This window comes from Macaca thibetana, chromosome X (assembly GCF_024542745.1).
Source record: "Macaca thibetana thibetana isolate TM-01 chromosome X, ASM2454274v1, whole genome shotgun sequence".
Classification (NCBI taxonomy): domain Eukaryota; kingdom Metazoa; phylum Chordata; class Mammalia; order Primates; family Cercopithecidae; genus Macaca; species Macaca thibetana.
The window spans coordinates 89445957-89457063 of NC_065598.1; the positions used below are offsets into that span (position 1 = coordinate 89445957).

The following is an 11107-nucleotide window of genomic DNA, read 5'->3' on the forward strand; positions in this document are numbered from 1 at the left end:
AAGTCCCCAGATGCTCCCACAAGGCTCCTGGTCACCCAGCAGCACCTTTCAGCTGGGAGAAGCAATATATCCTTTCTCTTCAGAGCTGAGAAAACCGAGTCTCTCATTTACCTATGAAAACAACAGTTCAGTTCCTCATGCAAGTGTGCACAGACAAGCCCAATCAAGATTAATTTTGGGAGAAAAAGCAATAGAGGAGACCCATTAGAATGCATCTCCACACTAGAATTAGGATCCTTAAACAACAACTTCCGAGGAGGAAAAAATAAAAATAAAAACAGCCGAGACCACTTCCTGTAAAATGCTCACAGCCACCCCTAACCTTGTAGCTCTTGTATGCCATTACACAGGCCAGGGTCAAATCCTCTTATAATACAAGGTCACCTCTGGTACCCCCCAAATCATAGAGGTCAGGTCATGCAATAAAATAAAACTAGCTTTAGACCTAAGAAGAACCTGCCCATGGCTCTTGAAACTCCACAAAGAAAACACAACAGGCCAAAAGGGGTGAGAGGCACGTTTGCTTTAAATTCTTTAAAGGGCTTCAAGTCATTGAAAGTCTTCTCTAGATTTTTTTGGTACTGCAGATGGCAAAGGGAGAAGGAGGTATAGGTTGGAAGAAAAGTAAACAAAATAACTTTTTTTTTTTTTTGAGACGGAGTGTCGCTCTTTCGCCTAGGCTGGAGTGCAGTGGGGGAATCTCGGCTCACTGCAAGCTCCCTTTCCGCGTTCACACCATTCTCCTGCCTCAGCCTCCTGAGTAGCTGGGACTACAGGCGCCCGCCACTACGCCCGGCTAATTTTTGTGTTTTTAGTAGAGGGATTTCACCTTGTTAGCCAGGATGGTCTCAATCTCCTGACCTCGTGATCTGCCCGCCTCTTGGCCTCCCAAAGTGCTGGGATTACAGGCATGAGCCACCGCGCCCGGCCAAGAACTTTTTTTTTAAGAGAGGAAAAAAACACAGAAATCAAAGTACATGTGTTTTATTTTGTTTTGTTTTGTTCCCTCTTTTGCAGCTGCGAGGAATTTTGCCAAATTAGAGAGGATTTGTTACCCATAATTTGGAATTCTCATTCAGATTTGATCAAGTCAGGTAGAGTTGGTCAAATCTAATGTGAGAAAGACCGGAACAAATAACAACAGGAAACCCCAACAGTATGATCACTGGGCGCTCTATTTGTAAGGAGAAATTAAGACCAGCTGGTTGTTAACTTTAGCCAGGACAAAATCCCAATTCAGCTACTTACTTGAAAATGGGTCTCAGGATGAAGTCTTTCTCTACCATCCTAGAAACAAACAAACAAACAAACAAAAAATGTCAAACTTGGCTTCTCTGTTGGGAGTGAGCTCAAACTCCATGAAGGAATTTTCTGCCTTTCATCATCATGGAAGGAGAAAATCTTGTCTGCCTTCTGGGAAGTAAGTAAAACTCCAAAAAGGGAGTTGTACAGCAAAATAAACTTTATATCTCAACCCAATTTTGGGAAATATGGCGGGGGGTGCTCCCAGACCTCAGCAAATTGTCCTGTTGGTTTTAGCCATAAAGTGAGTTCATGCTGGTACCAAGAACCAATAGGAGATTTGTCAAAGGTCAGGGACACCTTTACTCAGAAGCCCTTCATGGTTACCAAAATCTGATAACCCTGAATATCTGAGACAGGTCTCAGTTAATTTAGAAGTTTATTTCACCAAAGTTGAGGATGCGTGCCTGTGACACAGCCTCTGGAGGTCCTGATGACGTGGACCCAAGGTGGTTAGAGCACCGTTTGGTTTTACACATTTTAGGGAGACATGAGACATCAATCAACATATATAAGATGAACATTGGTTTGGTCTGGAAAGGTTGGATAACTCCAAGCAAAGTCGGGATGACTCAAAGTCAAACGGTTGTACTCTTCTGAGTTCCCGATTAACCGCTCCAAAAAGAGGCAAATAGATATGCATTTATCTCAGTGAGCAGAGGGGAGACTTTTCATATAATGAGAGGCAGGTTTGCCCTAAGCAGATCCTAGCTTGACGTTTCCCTTTAGCTTACTGATTTGGGGGCCCTGATATTTATTTTTCTTCCACAATAGCAATGTAAGATGTTAACAGTAGAGAAAACTGAGTAGAAAACATATGGAGTCCCTTTGTTTTACCATTGCAATTTTTCCGTGAATCTAAAATTAAAAACATGTATTCGTTTAAAAAGGAGGCAGTGCAGATTCAACGCTCCCCATGTCATGAGTTATACATTTGTCAGTGGTAATTGCAGCCAGGAGACAAACACTTCTTCATATTTAATCCTGATCATTTTTCAATATTAGCTAGTGAATTCAGTATGATTTAGAAGAAAATGCTAACTTTGTTCAGGGTTTTAAGGAATACTGAAAAAATACAATTTTACTGGTTTGTCTCTGATTTTCTAGTTTCTATGTTTGTGTTTATCCATAATAAAAATATGCACGTGATGATGAGTATGTTCTATTTTAAAAATAATCTGGAAGGAGAGTTCTGTGCTATCATAAGAGCATTTAATATATATCTGGCCCATGTGGCCAGAAAGCTTACATAAATTGTTGCATTATTTTAAAGTTCTCCATGGACCTCCATGGAGGTGGGTGTTACCATCATTACTGTGGAGATAAAAAGAATGAAGCCTCAGAAAGGTTTCGGTGCTGTGGTAGTCTGATAAATAGTCCCACACTTCCCCCACCACCCCCACCACATATATCTGGTCTTAATCCCTGGAATTGGTCAATGTTACTTTACTGAGTACTTGTAGATAGGATTAGGATTTTTAAAATCTTGCTCTTTTCCAGCTGGAACCATGGAGGGTGTTGAAATACGGAGGGTGTTGAAAAGAGGAAGAAAAGGTTCCTTCTGTGCCAGAAACCCTTAACAATAAGTAAAAGGAATTTTTTGTAGTTGAAGATCAAGCTCCAGAGAAAAATGTTGGCCCAAAAGATGCTTTGAAAGGCAAGGAGAACAAAAGCAAGAATGCTTTGTCTGTGAAAAAGTGAATTACTATCACAATGACTATAGGCAGATGTACAGAACTGAAATATGAATGGCTAGGATGTCAAGAAAAGCTGGAAACTTCCATGTACCTGCTGAATCCAAACTGGCATTTGTCGTCAGGATTAGAATTATTAATGGTGTGAGCCCAAAGGTCCAAAAGGTGTTGCAGCTTCTCTGCTTATGTCACATATTCAATGGAACTTTTGTTTAGCTCAACAACTCTTCAGTTAACATGCTGAGGATTGTAGAACCATAGGGTTACCTAAACCTGAAATCAGTAAGTAAACTAATCTACAAGCATAGCTATGGCAAAATCAATAAGAAGCAAACTGTTGTGACAGATAACACTTTGATTGCTCAATGTCTCAGTAAATAGGGCGCCATCTGCAGGAAGGATTTGACTCATGGCATCTATAATTTTGGAAAATGCTTCAAAGCAGCAAATAACTTCCTGTGGCCCTTCAAATTATCCTCTCCAGAGGTGAAAAAAAAGACACATTTTGTAGATGGTGGAGATGCTGGCAACAGGGCACACCAGAACAGCAGGTTTATTAGAAAGATAAACTAAAGTGTTTACCATGATTATTTTTGTAACCTGGTCAGTTAATAAACAGTAATTGCTTTCAAACTGAAAAAGAAAAATATTTTGAAGATCTTGAGAAGGAGAGATAATCTTGTATTATCCAGGTGGGCTCTAAATTCAATCACAAATAGAAGAGAAGACAAGGTGACCACAGAGGCACAGATTTAAGTGGTTCAGCCGCAAGCTGAGGAATACTGGTAGTCACCAGAAGCTGGAAGTCAACAAAGCAGGTTCTCCCCTAAAGAAAAACAGCTCTGCCAAAATATGAATTATAGCCCAGTGATATTAATTTCAAACCTCCAAACTCCAGAATTGTGAGATAATAAATTTCTTTTTTTTTTTTTTTTTTTTTTTTGCTTTAAGCCATGAAATTCATTACAGCAGCCATAGGAAATTAACACAAGGGCCTCTTCCCAAATTCACACAGTGAGCAAATGATGAAGCTGGTTTCTCAACCAGGCTTTCTGTCTCCAGAGCCTATGTGCCTAATTACTATGCTATACTCCTTCTTATGGTAGCTAAAGGCATAATATATTAAGTGGTAAACAACTTGGCTACATAGAAAAGCTAGGGTCCATGTGATATTTTACTTACTCTCAGGACCCCTGTGATACTCATATTGTTTAACAAGTAGGTACTGCTTTAAAGTGCAAAGAAAATACATTGCCAAGAGGAAAAACTTTTTAAGAAATTGCCAGAAAGAGATTTCAATTTTTACCTACTCCCAGTGCTTTCCGATTTTCATATTGTATTACTATATATCTACTAATTAGTAACAAGAGAGCAGTTTTTTTTTTTTTTTCTTTTGCCTATAGGTATGTGAAGCACATTAAGTCAAAATGTCAACTTTTTTCCTACTAGAAACCTGTACTTGGAATTTTATATGTATAAACATCACATTTGCTCCCAGAAAATAATGCAGGTAAAGATTAAGTTTTTTCATTTAAAAATAGTTCAATAGGTCATCTTTTAATTAAATAAAAAATATTTCATTGAATATAAATATTGTTGGCTGACTCTCATGAGTTTATATAAAAAATTAGCAAATTCCTCCAAAATTTATTTGAATCTGTTGTGTTTAAAATACTTAAATCTGGCTGGGAGCAGTGGCTTACACCTGTAATCCTGGTGCTTGGGAAACTGAGTTAAGAGGGTTGTTTGAGACCAGTTCAAGACAAACCTGGGCAACATTGTGAGACCCTGTCTCTACAAAAAATACAAACTAGCCAGATATGGTGACAGGCACCTGTAATCCCACCTACTCAACAGTCTGAGGCAGGAGGATTGCTGGAACCCAGGAGTTCGAGTTTGCAGTGAGCCGTGATTTCACAACTCAACTCACTCCAGAGTGAGATCCTGTCTCTTATAAAATATATATTACTTTAAATTATATTCTGCATTATAAATATTTTAATTATATATTATAAATACTATATTGTTAATATATTTATATATACTTAAAAATACTTAAATCTTGTTACTTTAATCATTACCACTTCATAATTACATAGTATTTTCTAAATTTTACAGACATTTTACATGTTCTTATGGCTTGAATATTTGTCCTGTCCAAAATTTATGCTGAAATGTAATTGCCGTTATAACGGTATTAAGAGTTGGGATCTTTAAGAGATTATTAGACCATGAGGTCAAATCCCATCCTCGTATGTGTAGGATTAATGCTTTTAGAAAAGTGTGATCTTGGCCCCCCTTTTTTTTCTCTATGCTTGTCTACCTTACTCTATGTGAGTACACAGAGATCCTCTCCCCTGAAGGACACAGCAAGAAGGCCCTCAGAAGATGCTGGCACCCTGATCTTGGACTTCCTTGCTTCCAGAACTGTGAGAAAATAAAATTGTGTTCTTTATAAATTATCCACTCTCAGCTCTTCTATCATAGTAGCAAAAATCGACTGAGACACATATCTTATTTGATCCTCACAACAAACTTTTAGGTAAGCAGTGAAGACAAAATACATTTATTTTAGTCTATTTTTCACATATACCTATCTACTTTTTATGGGTAATGTAAGACTAATAAAATTTAAGTTATGTGTCCAGGTCATATGGTTATTACGATACAAAATTGGGACTATAACTCAGGTCTTCTGAATCCTAAAACAGTTCTGTTTTTATCACTATGAAAACGACTGCCTTAAGATAATAAAACACTGATTAGCCAGACCCGAGGAATTGTAATTCTTAGTAATCGCATTTTAATTCTGTTCTCCAGTTCCTATAGGAGGAAGAGGAATACTGATAACTAGAAAATAAAGATATAAACCACAATAAAATATTCTCTAGTAGATGCTGAGATCTAAAAGTTACATCTTCAGACCAAGTCTCTTAAAACAGTTTTATTTACAAGTAAAATAAAGTCATTTTTATAAATGATTTATTTTAAGAATAATGCCTGAAGGTCCTGAAAGATTCTCAATCACCAAAGAATGAATTACCTTCACCAGACTACCATTACCGAGGCAGCAAAGTGGACTAACACAACTAAAACATGTTTAAAATGTTTTCAGCAGAGGAATGAAACATAACTGTTTCATTTTAAATACTCACGTAGGCAAAAGCTATGTAAACCAGAATGCTCATTTTCCAGCATTTTGTTACATTGAAATTTTACTATAATACTTTTCACATAGTATCCCAAATTTATCAAAATCTTAATGGCAGACAGTTGGGAATGACTACTAATTTCTTTAAAGATGCTATGTCCAAATACAGTCACATTCAAAAGTGCTGGGGACAAGGATTTCAACATATGATTTTGCAGAGAGGCACAACCCATAACAGCTTCCAAACTTTTAGACAAAATTAAGTAATAAGTTTCAAATGAATTTGAATATGCTTGGTTCATTATGAACTGAGGTCTGAGGTATTTGCCTTACAGTTGTAAATTAGCAGTGCTAATTATAATTTTTTTAATTTCTATATCAAATAATACTGCACCTCCATTTATGTTATCCCTATTTAACCTCTTAATATGAAGTAAATTCAGATTTATAAAAATTTTCCAATAGTCTACCACATTCCCAGGTACCCTTCATTTAGCTTCCTCCATTGTTCACATCTCACATAATAATAGTACAATAATAGAAAGCAAAAAATTAACATCTACTTAACACAACTAAATTACAGATATACCTCATTTTATTGTGATTCACAGATATTGTGTCTATTACAATTTGAAGGTGTTTGGCAACCCTGCATCTAGCAAGTCTATCTGGACCATTTTGCCAGCAACGTGTGTTCACTTCATGTCTCTGTGTCACATTTTGATAATTCTCACATGTATCAAACTTCTTCATTATTATTCTATCTATTATCACGATCTATGATCAGTTTTTTTGATGTTACTATTGTAATTGTCTTGAGCTACTACAAACCGTGCTCATATAAGATAGTGAATTTAATTGGTAAATGCTGTGTGGATTCTGAGTGCTCCACTCACGGGCTGTTCCCCCATCTCTTTCCCTGTCTTTAGGTCTCCTATTTCCTGAGACACAACAGTACTAAAATTAGGCCAGTTAATAACCATACAATGGTCTGAAAATGTTCAAGTGAAAGGAAGAGTTGCACATCGCTCACTTTAAATAAAAAACCAGAAATGACTAAGGCATGATTTCGGCTTATGTAGGTTTTGACATGCCTTCCTCACTTGACATGTGGGCATGTCAAAGGCCACATATGCCGAAAGTAAGGTCTCTGGCACCAAACAGCCAAGTTGTGAATGCAAAGGAAAAGTTCTTGAAGGAAATTAAAAGTGCTACTCTAATGAACACACAAATGATAAGAAAGCAAAACATTCTTATTGCTGTATGGAGAAAGTCTTAGTAGTCTGAATAGATCAAACCAGCCGCAACATTATCTTAAACCAAAGCCTAATCCAGAGAAAGGGCCTAACACTCTTCAATTATATAAAGGCTGAGAATGGTTAGAATGACTCAGAAGAAAAATTTGAAGCTAGCAGAGGTTGATTCATGAGGTTTAATGTAAGTAGCCCTCCTCATAACATAAAAATGCAAGGTGAAAGCACAAGTGCTAAATGAGAAGCTACAGGTTATCCAGGAAATCTAGCTAAGATAGTTGATGAAGGTGACTACACTAAACAACACATTTTTAATGTAGATAAAGCAGCCTTATATTGTAAGATGTCATCTAGGACTTTTTTAGCTGAAGAGAAGTCAATGCCTGGTTTCAAAGCGTTAAAAAGCAGTCTGACTCTATTGTTAGGGGCTAATGCAGCTTGTAACTTTAAGTGGAAGTCAATGCTCAATTATCATTATGAAAATTGTAGGGTCCTTAACAGTAATATTAAATATACTCTTCCTGTGTTCTCTAAGTGGGACAACATAGACTGAATGACAGCACATCTATTTACAGCATGATTTACTGAACATTTTAAGCCCACTTTTGAGACCTACTGTTCAGAAAAAAAGAGTCCTTTCAAGGTATTACTGCTCATTGACAATGAATCCATTTATCTAACAGCTCTGATGAAGATATACAAGGAGATTAAAGAAAATTTATTTGTTTACATGCCTGATAACACAATATTCATTCTGCAGCCCATGGATCAAGGAGTAATTTCAAGGCAAAAAAATGTATTTAAGAAATACATTTCATAAGACTATAGCTGCCATAGATTGTAAATTTTCAAATGGAAAAGTAAATTGCAAACCTGGTAAGGATTCATTATTCTGGATGTCATTAAAAACATTTGTGATTTATGGGAGCAAGTCAAAATATCAACATTATGAGGAGTTTGGAAGAAGGTGTTTCCAACCCTTCTAGGTGACTTTGAGGGGTTGAAGACTTAAGCGGAGGAAGTCATTGCAGATGTGGCAAAAATAACAAGAGGACTAGAATGGAGCCTGAAGATGTGACTGCATTGCTGCAATCTCATGATAAAACTTGAATAGATGAGGAGTTGCTTCTTATGGATGACCAAAGAAAGTGAGATGAGATCTACTCCTGGTGAAGATGCTGTAAATATTGTTAAAGTGATGACAAAATATTTAAAATATTACATAAACTTAGCTGCTACAGCAACCACAGGGTTTGAGATGATTGGCTCCAATTTTGACAGACATTCCGCTGTGGGTAAAATGCTGTCAAATAGCATCTCATGATACAGATGAATTTTTCGTTAGAAGAAGAGTCCATTGATGTTGAAAATGTTATTGTTGTCTTATTTTAAGAAATTGCCTCAGCCACCCCAACCTAGAGCAGCTACCACTCTGATCAGCCAGCAGCCATCAACACTGAGGTAAGACCATCTACTAGCAAAAATATTACAACTCATTAAAGTCTCAGTTGATTATTAGCATTTTTAGCAATCAAGTATTTTTAAGTTATGTTATGTACATTGTTGTTTTACACAGTGCTATTACACATTTAATAGACTCTAGTTAATATGGTTTGACTGTGTCCCCACCCAAATCTCATCTTGAATTCTGACTTTCATAATTCCCACATGTTGTGGAAGGCACCTGGTGGAAAATAATGGAATCATGAGGGTGAATTCTCCCATACTGTTCTCATGGTAGTGAATAAGTCTCACAAGGTATGATGGTTTTATAAGGGGTTTCCCCTTTTGCTTGGCATGCATAGTTTCTTGCCTGATGCCATGTAAGATGTACCTTTTGCCTTCCGCCATGATTGTGAGGCCTTCCCAGCCACATGGAACTGTTAGCCCATTAAACCTTTTTTTTTTTAAATAAATTACCCAGTCTCAGGTATGCATTTATCAGCAGAGTGAGAACAGACTAATACCGCAAATTAGTACCAGTAGGGTGGGGTGCTACTGTAAAAACATGAAAAAATTTGAAAGTGAGTTTGGAACTGGGTAACATGCAGAGGTTGGAACAGTTTGGAGGGCTTAGAAGAAGACAGAAAAATGTAGGAAAGATTGGAACTTCCTAGAGACTTGTTGAATGAGTGTGACCAAATGCTGATAATGATATAAACAGTGAAATCCAGGCTGAGGTTGTCTCAAATGTAGATGGAGAACTTGTTGGGAACTGGAGTAAAAGTTACTCTTGCTATGTTGTTCTTGCTTTGTTTTTCTGGTGGCATTTTGTCCCTGCCCTAGAAATTTGTGGAACATTCAACTTGAGGGAGATGATTTAGGCTATCTGGCAGAAGAAATTTCTAAGCAGCAAAGCATTCAAGAAATGACTTTGATGTTGTGAAAAGAATTCAGCTTTAAAAGGGAAACAGAACATAAAAATGTGGAAAATTTGCAGCCTGATGATGTGATAGCAAAAGGAAAATCCATTTTCAGTAGAGAAATTTAAGCTGGATGCAAAAATTTGCATAGGTAATGAGGAGCCAAATGTTAATCGCCAAGATAATGGGGAAAATGTCTCCAGGTCATGTCAGAGACTTTTGTGGCAGTGCCTCCCATTACATGCCCAGAGGTCTAGGAGAAAAAAATGGTTTCATAGGTGAGGCCCAGTGCCCCCCTGTGGTGTGCAGCCTAGGGACTTGGTGCCCTGTGTCGCAGCTGCTCGAGCCATGGCTAAAAGGGGCCAAGGTACAACTTGAGCCATAGTTTTAGAGGGTGCAACCCCCAAGCCTTGGCAGCTTTCACGTGGTGTTGAGCCAGCAGGTACACAGAAGTTAAGAATTGAGGTTTGGGAATGAACCTCTGCCTAAGTTTCAGAGGATGTATGGAAATGCCTAGATGTCCCAGCAGAATTTTGATGCAGGGGCAGGGCCCTCATGGAGAACCTCTGTTAGGGCAGTGCAGAAGGAAAATTTGGGGTTGAAGCTCCCACACAGAGTCCCTACTGGGACGCTGCCTAGTGGAGCTGTGAGAAGAGGGCCACCATCTTTCAGACACCAGAATAGTAGATCCATCAACAGCTTGCACTGTGAACCTGGAAAAGCTGCAGACGCTTAATACCAGTCTGTGAAAGCAGCTTGGAGAGAGGCTGTACTCTACAAAGCTGCAGAGGAAGAGCTGCCCACGGCCATGGGAACCCACCTCTTGCATCAGCATGACCTGGATATGAGACATGGAGTCAAAGGAGATCATTTTGGAGCTTTAAGATTTGACTGCCTCACTTGATTTTGGACTAGCATGGGGCCTTTAACCCCTTCATTTTGGCCAATTTCTTTTATTTGGAATTGGTGTATCTATCTGATGCCTGTACCTCTATTGTATCTATGAAGTAACTAACTTGTTTTTGATTTACAGTCTCATAGGCTGAAGGGACTTGCCTTGTCTTATATAAGACTTTGGACTATGGACTTTTGAGTCAATGCTGAAATGAGTTAAGACTTTGGGGAACTTTTGGGAAGGCATAATTGGTTTTGAAATGTAAGGACATGAGATTTGGGAGGGGCCAGGCCTGGAATGATATGATTTGTCCATGTACTCATCTAAATCTCATCTTGAATTGGAGCACCCATAATTCCCACATGTTGTGGGAGGGATCTGGTGGGACATAATTGAATCTTGGGTACAGTTCCCCCATAGTGTTCTTGTGGTAGGGAATAAGTCTCACA

General features: G+C 38.0%; 1 pseudogene; it reads left to right on the plus strand.

Moving 5' to 3' along the window:
• The first annotated feature begins 1701 nt into the window (after positions 1 to 1701).
• Positions 1702 to 3569, plus strand: LOC126945840 (60S ribosomal protein L7-like; annotated as a pseudogene).
• The last annotated feature ends 7538 nt before the right edge of the window (positions 3570 to 11107 follow it).